The sequence below is a fragment of the Diplotaxodon limnothrissa genome, linkage group LG3 (genome assembly GCF_057381915.1).
Source record: "Diplotaxodon limnothrissa isolate DT_005_m linkage group LG3, D_limnothrissa_male_GT1.1, whole genome shotgun sequence".
NCBI lineage: Eukaryota > Metazoa > Chordata > Actinopteri > Cichliformes > Cichlidae > Diplotaxodon > Diplotaxodon limnothrissa.
Genome location: NC_140598.1, coordinates 68,660,075 through 68,672,779, shown reverse-complemented (window position 1 = coordinate 68,672,779; position 12,705 = coordinate 68,660,075). Strand labels below are relative to the sequence as shown.

The following is a 12,705-nucleotide window of genomic DNA, read 5'->3' as shown; positions in this document are numbered from 1 at the left end:
CTGAGCAAGAGCCACAGGCCCTGGTTTGGTGTAAGTGGCCTCAGCCAGCAGCCACAGGCCCTGGTGTGTTGTAAGTGGCCTCAGCCAGCAGCCACAGGCCCTGGTGTGGTCTAAGTGGCCTCAGCCAGTGCCACAGGCCCTGGTGTGGTGTAAGTGGCCTGAGCAAGAGCCACAGGCCCTGGTGTGGTGTAAGTGGCCTGAGCAAGTGCCACAGGCCCTGGTGTGGTGTAAGTCGCCTCAGCCAGAAGCCACAGGCACTGGTGTGGTGTAAGTGGCCTCAGCCAGCAGCAAAAGGGCCCTGGTGTGGTGTAAGTCGCCTCAGCCAGCAACCACAGGCCCTGGTGTGGTGTAGGTGGCCTCAATAGCAACTAAGGCCCTGGTGTGGTGTAAGTGGCTTCAGCCAGCAGCCACAGGCTCTGGTGTGGTGTAACTGGCCTCAGCCAGCAGCCACAGGCCCTGGTGTGGTGTAAGTGGCCTCAGCCAGAGCCACAGGCCCTGATGTGGTGTAAGTGGCCCCAGCCGGTCACTCAGGCCCTGGTGTGGTGTAGGTGGCATCAGCTAGCAGCACAAGACATTGGAAAAGAGCCAAAAGCAGTGTTGTTAATGTGCCCTCATTAATGGGCAGATGCTTTTGGTCTTTTAATACACCCCTTCTCTGGATCAAAAGCGGTTCAATGACATGAAAAGGAAAGGCTTACAGCACCAGGTATTCCCAGGCAGTCTCCCATCCAAGTACTAACCAAGCCCAGCCCTGCTTAGCTTCCGAGATCAGACGAGGTCGGGCGTGCTCAGGGTGGTATGGCCGTAAGCTGCTGGCCCCAGCACAATGTCTCAATTTATGGATTCAAGTGATTAGGTGGCAAGTACCTGAAGTTACGAAGACAATCCTATAACCATACCTGCATGTTTGCATAATACCCTAACCCAAAGGCTCAGTTTGGCATTTATCCAACAGCACAGGCCCTGGATTGTTGAAGATGGCCTCAGGAACCAGCACAGGGCCTGGTGTGTTGTACATGGCCACAGCAAGCAGCACAGGGCCTGGTTTGGTGAAGATGGCCTCGGCCAGAAGCGCAGGGCCTGGTGTGATGTGAGTGGCCTGAGCAAGAGCCACAGGCCCTGGTGTGGTGTAAGTGGCCTCAGCCAGCAGCCACAGGCCCTGGTGTGGTGTAAGTGGCCTGAGCAAGTGCCACAGGCCCTGGTGTGGTGTAAGTGACCTAAGCCAGAGCCACAGGCCCTGGTGTGGTGTAAGTGGCCTCAATAGCAAATAAGGCCCTGGTGTGGTGTAAGTGGCCTGAGCAAGAGCCACAGGGCCTGGTTTGGTGAAGATGGCCTCGGCCAGAAGTGCAGGGCCTGGTGTGATGTGAGTGGCCTGAGCAAGAGCCACAGGCCCTGGTGTGGTGTAAGTGGCCTCAGCCAGCAGCCACAGGCCCTGGTGTGGTGTAAGTCGCCTCAGCCAGAAGCCACAGGCACTGGTGTGGTGTAAGTGGCCTCAGGAACCAGCACAGGGCCTGGTGTGTTGTACATGGCCACAGCTAGCAGCAGAGGGCCAGGTTTGGTGAAGATGGCCTCGGCCAGAAGCGCAGGGCCTGGTGTGATGTGAGTGGCCTGAGCAAGAGCCACAGGCCCTGGTGTGGTGTAAGTGGCCTCAGCCAGCAGCCACAGGCCCTGGTGTGGTGTAAGTCGCCTCAGCCAGAAGCCACAGGCACTGGTGTGGTGTAAGTGGCCTCAGGAACCAGCACAGGGCCTGGTGTGTTGTACATGGCCACAGCTAGCAGCAGAGGGCCAGGTTTGGTGAAGATGGCCTCGGCCAGAAGCGCAGGGCCTGGTGTGATGTGAGTGGCCTGAGCAAGAGCCACAGGCCCTGGTGTGGTGTAAGTGGCCTCAATAGCAACTAAGGCCCTGGTGTGGTGTAACTGGCCTCAGCCAGCAGCCACAGGCCCATGTGTGGTGTAAGTGGCCTCAGCCAGCAGCCACAGGCCCTGGTGTGGTGTAAGTGGCCTCAGCCAGTGCCACAGGCCCTGGTGTGGTGTAAGTGGCCTGAGCAAGAGCCACAGACCCTGGTGTGGTGTAATTGGCCTCAATAGCAACTAAGGCCCTGGTGTGGTGTAGGTGGCCTCAGCCAGCAGCCACAGGCCCTGGTGTGGTGTAAGTGGCCTCAGCCAGAGCCACAGGCCCTGATGTGGTGTAAGTGGCCCCAGCCGGTCACTCAGGCCCTGGTGTGGTGTAGGTGGCATCAGCTAGCAGCACAAGACTTTGGAAAAGAGCCAAAAGCAGTGTCGTTAATGTGCCCTCATTAATGGGCAGCTGCTTTTGGTCTTTTAATACACCCCTTCTCTGGATCAAAAGCGGTTCAATGACATGAAAATGAAAGGCTTACAGCACCAGGTATTCCCAGGCAGTCTCCCATCCAAGTACTAACCAAGCCCAGCCCTGCTTAGCTTCCGAGATCAGACGAGGTCGGGCGTGCTCAGGGTGGTATGGCCGTAAGCTGCTGGCCTCAGCACAATGTCTCAATTTATGGATTCAAGTGATTAGGTGGCAAGTACCTGAAGTTACGAAGACAATCCTATAACCATACCTGCATGTTTGCATAATACCCTAACCCAAAGGCTCAGTTTGGCATTTATCCAACAGCACAGGCCCTGGATTGTTGAAGATGGCCTCAGGAACCAGCACAGGGCCTGGTGTGTTGTACATGGCCACAGCAAGCAGCACAGGGCCTGGTTTGGTGAAGATGGCCTCGGCCAGAAGCACAGGGCCTGGTGTGATGTGAGTGGCCTGAGCAAGAGCCACAGGCCCTGGTGTGGTGTAAGTGGCCTCAGCCAGCAGCCACAGGCCCTGGTGTGGTGTAAGTGGCCTGAGCAAGAGCCACAGGCCCTGGTTTGGTGTAAGTGGCCTCAGCCAGCAGCCACAGGCCCTGGTGTGTTGTAAGTGGCCTCAGCCAGCAGCCACAGGCCCTGGTGTGGTGTAAGTGGCCTGAGCAAGAGCCACAGGCCCTGGTTTGGTGTAAGTGGCCTCAGCCAGCAGCCACAAGCCCTGGTGTGTTGTAAGTGGCCTCAGCCAGCAGCCACAGGCCCTGGTGTGGTCTAAGTGGCCTCAGCCAGTGCCACAGGCCCTGGTGTGGTGTAAGTGGCCTGAGCAAGAGCCACAGGCCCTGGTGTGGTGTAAGTGGCCTGAGCAAGTGCCACAGGCCCTGGTGTGGTGTAAGTCGCCTCAGCCAGAAGCCACAGGCACTGGTGTGGTGTAAGTGGCCTCAGCCAGCAGCAAAAGGGCCCTGGTGTGGTGTAAGTCGCCTCAGCCAGCAGCCACAGGCCCTGGTGTGGTGTAGGTGGCCTCAGCCAGCAGCCACAGGCCCTGGTGTGGTGTAAGTGGCCTCAATAGCAACTAAGGCCCTGGTGTGGTGTAAGTGGCTTCAGCCAGCAGCCACAGGCTCTGGTGTGGTGTAACTGGCCTCAGCCAGCAGCCACAGGCCCTGGTGTGGTGTAAGTGGCCTCAGCCAGAGCCACAGGCCCTGATGTGGTGTAAGTGGCCCCAGCCGGTCACTCAGGCCCTGGTGTGGTGTAGGTGGCATCAGCTAGCAGCACAAGACATTGGAAAAGAGCCAAAAGCAGTGTTGTTAATGTGCCCTCATTAATGGGCAGATGCTTTTGGTCTTTTAATACACCCCTTCTCTGGATCAAAAGCGGTTCAATGACATGAAAAGGAAAGGCTTACAGCACCAGGTATTCCCAGGCAGTCTCCCATCCAAGTACTAACCAAGCCCAGCCCTGCTTAGCTTCCGAGATCAGACGAGGTCGGGCGTGCTCAGGGTGGTATGGCCGTAAGCTGCTGGCCCCAGCACAATGTCTCAATTTATGGATTCAAGTGATTAGGTGGCAAGTACCTGAAGTTACGAAGACAATCCTATAACCATACCTGCATGTTTGCATAATACCCTAACCCAAAGGCTCAGTTTGGCATTTATCCAACAGCACAGGCCCTGGATTGTTGAAGATGGCCTCAGGAACCAGCACAGGGCCTGGTGTGTTGTACATGGCCACAGCAAGCAGCACAGGGCCTGGTTTGGTGAAGATGGCCTCGGCCAGAAGCGCAGGGCCTGGTGTGATGTGAGTGGCCTGAGCAAGAGCCACAGGCCCTGGTGTGGTGTAAGTGGCCTCAGCCAGCAGCCACAGGCCCTGGTGTGGTGTAAGTGGCCTGAGCAAGTGCCACAGGCCCTGGTGTGGTGTAAGTGACCTAAGCCAGAGCCACAGGCCCTGGTGTGGTGTAAGTGGCCTCAATAGCAAATAAGGCCCTGGTGTGGTGTAAGTGGCCTGAGCAAGAGCCACAGGGCCTGGTTTGGTGAAGATGGCCTCGGCCAGAAGCGCAGGGCCTGGTGTGATGTGAGTGGCCTGAGCAAGAGCCACAGGCCCTGGTGTGGTGTAAGTGGCCTCAGCCAGCAGCCACAGGCCCTGGTGTGGTGTAAGTCGCCTCAGCCAGAAGCCACAGGCACTGGTGTGGTGTAAGTGGCCTCAGGAACCAGCACAGGGCCTGGTGTGTTGTACATGGCCACAGCTAGCAGCAGAGGGCCAGGTTTGGTGAAGATGGCCTCGGCCAGAAGCGCAGGGCCTGGTGTGATGTGAGTGGCCTGAGCAAGAGCCACAGGCCCTGGTGTGGTGTAAGTGGCCTCAGCCAGCAGCCACAGGCCCTGGTGTGGTGTAAGTCGCCTCAGCCAGAAGCCACAGGCACTGGTGTGGTGTAAGTGGCCTCAGGAACCAGCACAGGGCCTGGTGTGTTGTACATGGCCACAGCTAGCAGCAGAGGGCCAGGTTTGGTGAAGATGGCCTCGGCCAGAAGCGCAGGGCCTGGTGTGGTGTAAGTGGCCTGAGCAAGAGCCACAGACCCTGGTGTGGTGTAATTGGCCTCAATAGCAACTAAGGCCCTGGTGTGGTGTAAGTGGTCTCAGCCAGCAGCCACAGGCCCTGGTGTGGTGTAGGTGGCCTCAGCCAGCAGCCACAGGCCCTGGTGTGGTGTAAGTGGCCTCAGCCAGCAGCCACAGGCCCTGGTGTGGTGTAAGTCGCCTCAGCCAGCAGCAAAAGGGCCCTGGTGTGGTGTAAGTGGCCTGAGCAAGAGCCACAGGCCCTGGTGTGGTGTAAGTGGCCTGAGCAAGAGCCACAGGCCCTGGTGTGGTGTAAGTGGCCTGAGCAAGAGCCACAGGCCCTGGTGTGGTGTAAGTGGTCTCAGCCAGCAGCCACAGGCCCTGGTGTGGTGTAAGTGGTCTCAGCCAGCAGCCACAGGCCCTGGTGTGGTGTAAGTGGCCTCAGCCAGTGCCACAGGCCCTGGTGTGGTGTAAGTGGCCTGAGCAAGAGCCACAGACCCTGGTGTGGTGTAATTGGCCTCAATAGCAACTAAGGCCCTGGTGTGGTGTAAGTCGCCTCAGCCAGCAGCCACAGGCCCTGGTGTGGTGTAGGTGGCCTCAGCCAGCAGCCACAGGCCCTGGTGTGGTGTAAGTGGCCTCAATAGCAACTAAGGCCCTGGTGTGGGGTAAGTGGCTTCAGCCAGCAGCCACAGGCTCTGGTGTGGTGTAACTGGCCTCAGCCAGCAGCCACAGGCCCTGGTGTGGTGTAAGTGGCCTCAGCCAGAGCCACAGGCCCTGATGTGGTGTAAGTGGCCCCAGCCGGTCACTCAGGCCCTGGTGTGGTGTAAGTCGCCTCAGCCAGCAGCCACAGGCCCTGGTGTGGTGTAAGTGGCCTCAGCCAGCAGCCACAGGCCCTGGTTTGGTGTAAGTGGCCTCAGCCAGCAGCCACAGGCCCTGGTGTGTTGTAAGTGGCCTCAGCCAGCAGCCACAGGCCCTGGTGTGGTGTAAGTGGCCTGAGCAAGAGCCACAGGCCCTGGTTTGGTGTAAGTGGCCTCAGCCAGCAGCCACAGGCCCTGGTGTGTTGTAAGTGGCCTCAGCCAGCAGCCACAGGCCCTGGTGTGGTCTAAGTGGCCTCAGCCAGTGCCACAGGCCCTGGTGTGGTGTAAGTGGCCTGAGCAAGAGCCACAGGCCCTGGTGTGGTGTAAGTGGCCTGAGCAAGTGCCACAGGCCCTGGTGTGGTGTAAGTCGCCTCAGCCAGAAGCCACAGGCACTGGTGTGGTGTAAGTGGCCTCAGCCAGCAGCAAAAGGGCCCTGGTGTGGTGTAAGTCGCCTCAGCCAGCAACCACAGGCCCTGGTGTGGTGTAGGTGGCCTCAATAGCAACTAAGGCCCTGGTGTGGTGTAAGTGGCTTCAGCCAGCAGCCACAGGCTCTGGTGTGGTGTAACTGGCCTCAGCCAGCAGCCACAGGCCCTGGTGTGGTGTAAGTGGCCTCAGCCAGAGCCACAGGCCCTGATGTGGTGTAAGTGGCCCCAGCCGGTCACTCAGGCCCTGGTGTGGTGTAGGTGGCATCAGCTAGCAGCACAAGACATTGGAAAAGAGCCAAAAGCAGTGTTGTTAATGTGCCCTCATTAATGGGCAGATGCTTTTGGTCTTTTAATACACCCCTTCTCTGGATCAAAAGCGGTTCAATGACATGAAAAGGAAAGGCTTACAGCACCAGGTATTCCCAGGCAGTCTCCCATCCAAGTACTAACCAAGCCCAGCCCTGCTTAGCTTCCGAGATCAGACGAGGTCGGGCGTGCTCAGGGTGGTATGGCCGTAAGCTGCTGGCCCCAGCACAATGTCTCAATTTATGGATTCAAGTGATTAGGTGGCAAGTACCTGAAGTTACGAAGACAATCCTATAACCATACCTGCATGTTTGCATAATACCCTAACCCAAAGGCTCAGTTTGGCATTTATCCAACAGCACAGGCCCTGGATTGTTGAAGATGGCCTCAGGAACCAGCACAGGGCCTGGTGTGTTGTACATGGCCACAGCAAGCAGCACAGGGCCTGGTTTGGTGAAGATGGCCTCGGCCAGAAGCGCAGGGCCTGGTGTGATGTGAGTGGCCTGAGCAAGAGCCACAGGCCCTGGTGTGGTGTAAGTGGCCTCAGCCAGCAGCCACAGGCCCTGGTGTGGTGTAAGTGGCCTGAGCAAGTGCCACAGGCCCTGGTGTGGTGTAAGTGACCTAAGCCAGAGCCACAGGCCCTGGTGTGGTGTAAGTGGCCTCAATAGCAAATAAGGCCCTGGTGTGGTGTAAGTGGCCTGAGCAAGAGCCACAGGGCCTGGTTTGGTGAAGATGGCCTCGGCCAGAAGTGCAGGGCCTGGTGTGATGTGAGTGGCCTGAGCAAGAGCCACAGGCCCTGGTGTGGTGTAAGTGGCCTCAGCCAGCAGCCACAGGCCCTGGTGTGGTGTAAGTCGCCTCAGCCAGAAGCCACAGGCACTGGTGTGGTGTAAGTGGCCTCAGGAACCAGCACAGGGCCTGGTGTGTTGTACATGGCCACAGCTAGCAGCAGAGGGCCAGGTTTGGTGAAGATGGCCTCGGCCAGAAGCGCAGGGCCTGGTGTGATGTGAGTGGCCTGAGCAAGAGCCACAGGCCCTGGTGTGGTGTAAGTGGCCTCAGCCAGCAGCCACAGGCCCTGGTGTGGTGTAAGTCGCCTCAGCCAGAAGCCACAGGCACTGGTGTGGTGTAAGTGGCCTCAGGAACCAGCACAGGGCCTGGTGTGTTGTACATGGCCACAGCTAGCAGCAGAGGGCCAGGTTTGGTGAAGATGGCCTCGGCCAGAAGCGCAGGGCCTGGTGTGATGTGAGTGGCCTGAGCAAGAGCCACAGGCCCTGGTGTGGTGTAAGTGGCCTCAATAGCAACTAAGGCCCTGGTGTGGTGTAACTGGCCTCAGCCAGCAGCCACAGGCCCATGTGTGGTGTAAGTGGCCTCAGCCAGCAGCCACAGGCCCTGGTGTGGTGTAAGTGGCCTCAGCCAGTGCCACAGGCCCTGGTGTGGTGTAAGTGGCCTGAGCAAGAGCCACAGACCCTGGTGTGGTGTAATTGGCCTCAATAGCAACTAAGGCCCTGGTGTGGTGTAGGTGGCCTCAGCCAGCAGCCACAGGCCCTGGTGTGGTGTAAGTGGCCTCAGCCAGAGCCACAGGCCCTGATGTGGTGTAAGTGGCCCCAGCCGGTCACTCAGGCCCTGGTGTGGTGTAGGTGGCATCAGCTAGCAGCACAAGACTTTGGAAAAGAGCCAAAAGCAGTGTCGTTAATGTGCCCTCATTAATGGGCAGCTGCTTTTGGTCTTTTAATACACCCCTTCTCTGGATCAAAAGCGGTTCAATGACATGAAAATGAAAGGCTTACAGCACCAGGTATTCCCAGGCAGTCTCCCATCCAAGTACTAACCAAGCCCAGCCCTGCTTAGCTTCCGAGATCAGACGAGGTCGGGCGTGCTCAGGGTGGTATGGCCGTAAGCTGCTGGCCTCAGCACAATGTCTCAATTTATGGATTCAAGTGATTAGGTGGCAAGTACCTGAAGTTACGAAGACAATCCTATAACCATACCTGCATGTTTGCATAATACCCTAACCCAAAGGCTCAGTTTGGCATTTATCCAACAGCACAGGCCCTGGATTGTTGAAGATGGCCTCAGGAACCAGCACAGGGCCTGGTGTGTTGTACATGGCCACAGCAAGCAGCACAGGGCCTGGTTTGGTGAAGATGGCCTCGGCCAGAAGCACAGGGCCTGGTGTGATGTGAGTGGCCTGAGCAAGAGCCACAGGCCCTGGTGTGGTGTAAGTGGCCTCAGCCAGCAGCCACAGGCCCTGGTGTGGTGTAAGTGGCCTGAGCAAGAGCCACAGGCCCTGGTTTGGTGTAAGTGGCCTCAGCCAGCAGCCACAGGCCCTGGTGTGTTGTAAGTGGCCTCAGCCAGCAGCCACAGGCCCTGGTGTGGTGTAAGTGGCCTGAGCAAGAGCCACAGGCCCTGGTTTGGTGTAAGTGGCCTCAGCCAGCAGCCACAAGCCCTGGTGTGTTGTAAGTGGCCTCAGCCAGCAGCCACAGGCCCTGGTGTGGTCTAAGTGGCCTCAGCCAGTGCCACAGGCCCTGGTGTGGTGTAAGTGGCCTGAGCAAGAGCCACAGGCCCTGGTGTGGTGTAAGTGGCCTGAGCAAGTGCCACAGGCCCTGGTGTGGTGTAAGTCGCCTCAGCCAGAAGCCACAGGCACTGGTGTGGTGTAAGTGGCCTCAGCCAGCAGCAAAAGGGCCCTGGTGTGGTGTAAGTCGCCTCAGCCAGCAGCCACAGGCCCTGGTGTGGTGTAGGTGGCCTCAGCCAGCAGCCACAGGCCCTGGTGTGGTGTAAGTGGCCTCAATAGCAACTAAGGCCCTGGTGTGGTGTAAGTGGCTTCAGCCAGCAGCCACAGGCTCTGGTGTGGTGTAACTGGCCTCAGCCAGCAGCCACAGGCCCTGGTGTGGTGTAAGTGGCCTCAGCCAGAGCCACAGGCCCTGATGTGGTGTAAGTGGCCCCAGCCGGTCACTCAGGCCCTGGTGTGGTGTAGGTGGCATCAGCTAGCAGCACAAGACATTGGAAAAGAGCCAAAAGCAGTGTTGTTAATGTGCCCTCATTAATGGGCAGATGCTTTTGGTCTTTTAATACACCCCTTCTCTGGATCAAAAGCGGTTCAATGACATGAAAAGGAAAGGCTTACAGCACCAGGTATTCCCAGGCAGTCTCCCATCCAAGTACTAACCAAGCCCAGCCCTGCTTAGCTTCCGAGATCAGACGAGGTCGGGCGTGCTCAGGGTGGTATGGCCGTAAGCTGCTGGCCCCAGCACAATGTCTCAATTTATGGATTCAAGTGATTAGGTGGCAAGTACCTGAAGTTACGAAGACAATCCTATAACCATACCTGCATGTTTGCATAATACCCTAACCCAAAGGCTCAGTTTGGCATTTATCCAACAGCACAGGCCCTGGATTGTTGAAGATGGCCTCAGGAACCAGCACAGGGCCTGGTGTGTTGTACATGGCCACAGCAAGCAGCACAGGGCCTGGTTTGGTGAAGATGGCCTCGGCCAGAAGCGCAGGGCCTGGTGTGATGTGAGTGGCCTGAGCAAGAGCCACAGGCCCTGGTGTGGTGTAAGTGGCCTCAGCCAGCAGCCACAGGCCCTGGTGTGGTGTAAGTGGCCTGAGCAAGTGCCACAGGCCCTGGTGTGGTGTAAGTGACCTAAGCCAGAGCCACAGGCCCTGGTGTGGTGTAAGTGGCCTCAATAGCAAATAAGGCCCTGGTGTGGTGTAAGTGGCCTGAGCAAGAGCCACAGGGCCTGGTTTGGTGAAGATGGCCTCGGCCAGAAGCGCAGGGCCTGGTGTGATGTGAGTGGCCTGAGCAAGAGCCACAGGCCCTGGTGTGGTGTAAGTGGCCTCAGCCAGCAGCCACAGGCCCTGGTGTGGTGTAAGTCGCCTCAGCCAGAAGCCACAGGCACTGGTGTGGTGTAAGTGGCCTCAGGAACCAGCACAGGGCCTGGTGTGTTGTACATGGCCACAGCTAGCAGCAGAGGGCCAGGTTTGGTGAAGATGGCCTCGGCCAGAAGCGCAGGGCCTGGTGTGATGTGAGTGGCCTGAGCAAGAGCCACAGGCCCTGGTGTGGTGTAAGTGGCCTCAGCCAGCAGCCACAGGCCCTGGTGTGGTGTAAGTCGCCTCAGCCAGAAGCCACAGGCACTGGTGTGGTGTAAGTGGCCTCAGGAACCAGCACAGGGCCTGGTGTGTTGTACATGGCCACAGCTAGCAGCAGAGGGCCAGGTTTGGTGAAGATGGCCTCGGCCAGAAGCGCAGGGCCTGGTGTGATGTGAGTGGCCTGAGCAAGAGCCACAGGCCCTGGTGTGGTGTAAGTGGCCTCAGCCAGCAGCCACAGGCCCTGGTGTGGTGTAAGTCGCCTCAGCCAGAAGCCACAGGCACTGGTGTGGTGTAAGTGGCCTCAGGAACCAGCACAGGGCCTGGTGTGTTGTACATGGCCACAGCTAGCAGCAGAGGGCCAGGTTTGGTGAAGATGGCCTCGGCCAGAAAAGCAGGGCCTGGTGTGATGTGAGTGGCCTGAGCAAGAGCCACAGGCCCTGGTGTGGTGTAAGTGGCCTCAATAGCAACTAAGGCCCTGGTGTGGTGTAACTGGCCTCAGCCAGCAGCCACAGGCCCTTGTGTGGTGTAAGTGGCCTCAGCCAGCAGCCACAGGCCCTGGTGTGGTGTAAGTGGCCTCAGCCAGTGCCACAGGCCCTGGTGTGGTGTAAGTGGCCTGCGCAAGAGCCACAGACCCTGGTGTGGTGTAATTGGCATCAATAGCAACTAAGGCCCTGGTGTGGTGTAGGTGGCCTCAGCCAGCAGCCACAGGCCCTGGTGTGGTGTAAGTGGCCTCAGCCAGAGCCACAGGCCCTGATGTGGTGTAAGTGGCCCCAGCCGGTCACTCAGGCCCTGGTGTGGTGTAGGTGGCATCAGCTAGCAGCACAAGACATTGGAAAAGAGCCAAAAGCAGTGTCGTTAATGTGCCCTCATTAATGGGCAGCTGCTTTTGGTCTTTTAATACACCCCTTCTCTGGATCAAAAGCGGTTCAATGACATGAAAATGAAAGGCTTACAGCACCAGGTATTCCCAGGCAGTCTCCCATCCAAGTACTAACCAAGCCCAGCCCTGCTTAGCTTCCGAGATCAGACGAGGTCGGGCGTGCTCAGGGTGGTATGGCCGTAAGCTGCTGGCCCCAGCACAATGTCTCAATTTATGGATTCAAGTGATTAGGTGGCAAGTACCTGAAGTTACGAAGACAATCCTATAACCATACCTGCATGTTTGCATAATACCCTAACCCAAAGGCTCAGTTTGGCATTTATCCAACAGCACAGGCCCTGGATTGTTGAAGATGGCCTCAGGAACCAGCACAGGGCCTGGTGTGTTGTACATGGCCACAGCAAGCAGCACAGGGCCTGGTTTGGTGAAGATGGCCTCGGCCAGAAGCACAGGGCCTGGTGTGATGTGAGTGGCCTGAGCAAGAGCCACAGGCCCTGGTGTGGTGTAAGTGGCCTCAGCCAGCAGCCACAGGCCCTGGTTTGGTGTAAGTGGCCTCAGCCAGCAGCCACAGGCCCTGGTGTGTTGTAAGTGGCCTCAGCCAGCAGCCACAGGCCCTGGTGTGGTGTAAGTGGCCTGAGCAAGAGCCACAGGCCCTGGTTTGGTGTAAGTGGCCTCAGCCAGCAGCCACAGGCCCTGGTGTGTTGTAAGTGGCCTCAGCCAGCAGCCACAGGCCCTGGTGTGGTCTAAGTGGCCTCAGCCAGTGCCACAGGCCCTGGTGTGGTGTAAGTGGCCTGAGCAAGTGCCACAGGCCCTGGTGTGGTGTAAGTCGCCTCAGCCAGAAGCCACAGGCACTGGTGTGGTGTAAGTGGCCTCAGCCAGCAGCAAAAGGGCCCTGGTGTGGTGTAAGTCGCCTCAGCCAGCAGCCACAGGCCCTGGTGTGGTGTAGGTGGCCTCAGCCAGCAGCCACAGGCCCTGGTGTGGTGTAAGTGGCCTCAATAGCAACTAAGGCCCTGGTGTGGTGTAAGTGGCTTCAGCCAGCAGCCACAGGCTCTGGTGTGGTGTAATTGGCCTCAATAGCAACTAAGGCCCTGGTGTGGTGTAGGTGGCCTCAGCCAGCAGCCACAGGCCCTGGTGTGGTGTAAGTCGCCTCAGCCAGAAGCCACAGGCACTGGTGTGGTGTAAGTGGCCTCAGCCAGCAGCAAAAGGGCCCTGGTGTGGTGTAGGTGGCCTCAGCCAGCAGCCACAGGCCCTGGTGTGGTGTAAGTCGCCTCAGCCAGAAGCCACAGGCACTGG

General features: G+C 58.3%; 7 non-coding genes across 7 annotated transcripts; all 7 read right to left on the bottom strand.

Annotated features, from left to right (window-relative positions):
• Positions 1–691: 691 nt before the first annotated feature.
• LOC146637330 (5S ribosomal RNA) lies at positions 692–810 on the bottom strand. Its single transcript, XR_014905874.1, has one exon. It is a non-coding gene; the product is annotated as a 5S ribosomal RNA (ribosomal RNA).
• Positions 811–2,373: 1,563 nt separating this feature from the next.
• Positions 2,374–2,492, bottom strand: LOC146637329 (5S ribosomal RNA). Its single transcript, XR_014905873.1, has one exon. It is a non-coding gene; the product is annotated as a 5S ribosomal RNA (ribosomal RNA).
• Positions 2,493–3,710: 1,218 nt separating this feature from the next.
• Positions 3,711–3,829, bottom strand: LOC146637328 (5S ribosomal RNA). Its single transcript, XR_014905872.1, has one exon. It is a non-coding gene; the product is annotated as a 5S ribosomal RNA (ribosomal RNA).
• Positions 3,830–6,541: 2,712 nt separating this feature from the next.
• LOC146637327 (5S ribosomal RNA) lies at positions 6,542–6,660 on the bottom strand. Its single transcript, XR_014905870.1, has one exon. It is a non-coding gene; the product is annotated as a 5S ribosomal RNA (ribosomal RNA).
• A 1,563-nt stretch (positions 6,661–8,223) lies between these two features.
• LOC146637326 (5S ribosomal RNA) lies at positions 8,224–8,342 on the bottom strand. Its single transcript, XR_014905869.1, has one exon. It is a non-coding gene; the product is annotated as a 5S ribosomal RNA (ribosomal RNA).
• Positions 8,343–9,560: 1,218 nt separating this feature from the next.
• LOC146637325 (5S ribosomal RNA) lies at positions 9,561–9,679 on the bottom strand. Its single transcript, XR_014905868.1, has one exon. It is a non-coding gene; the product is annotated as a 5S ribosomal RNA (ribosomal RNA).
• A 1,799-nt stretch (positions 9,680–11,478) lies between these two features.
• On the bottom strand, positions 11,479–11,597 carry LOC146637324 (5S ribosomal RNA). The gene has a single exon (XR_014905867.1). It is a non-coding gene; the product is annotated as a 5S ribosomal RNA (ribosomal RNA).
• Positions 11,598–12,705: the final 1,108 nt, after the last annotated feature.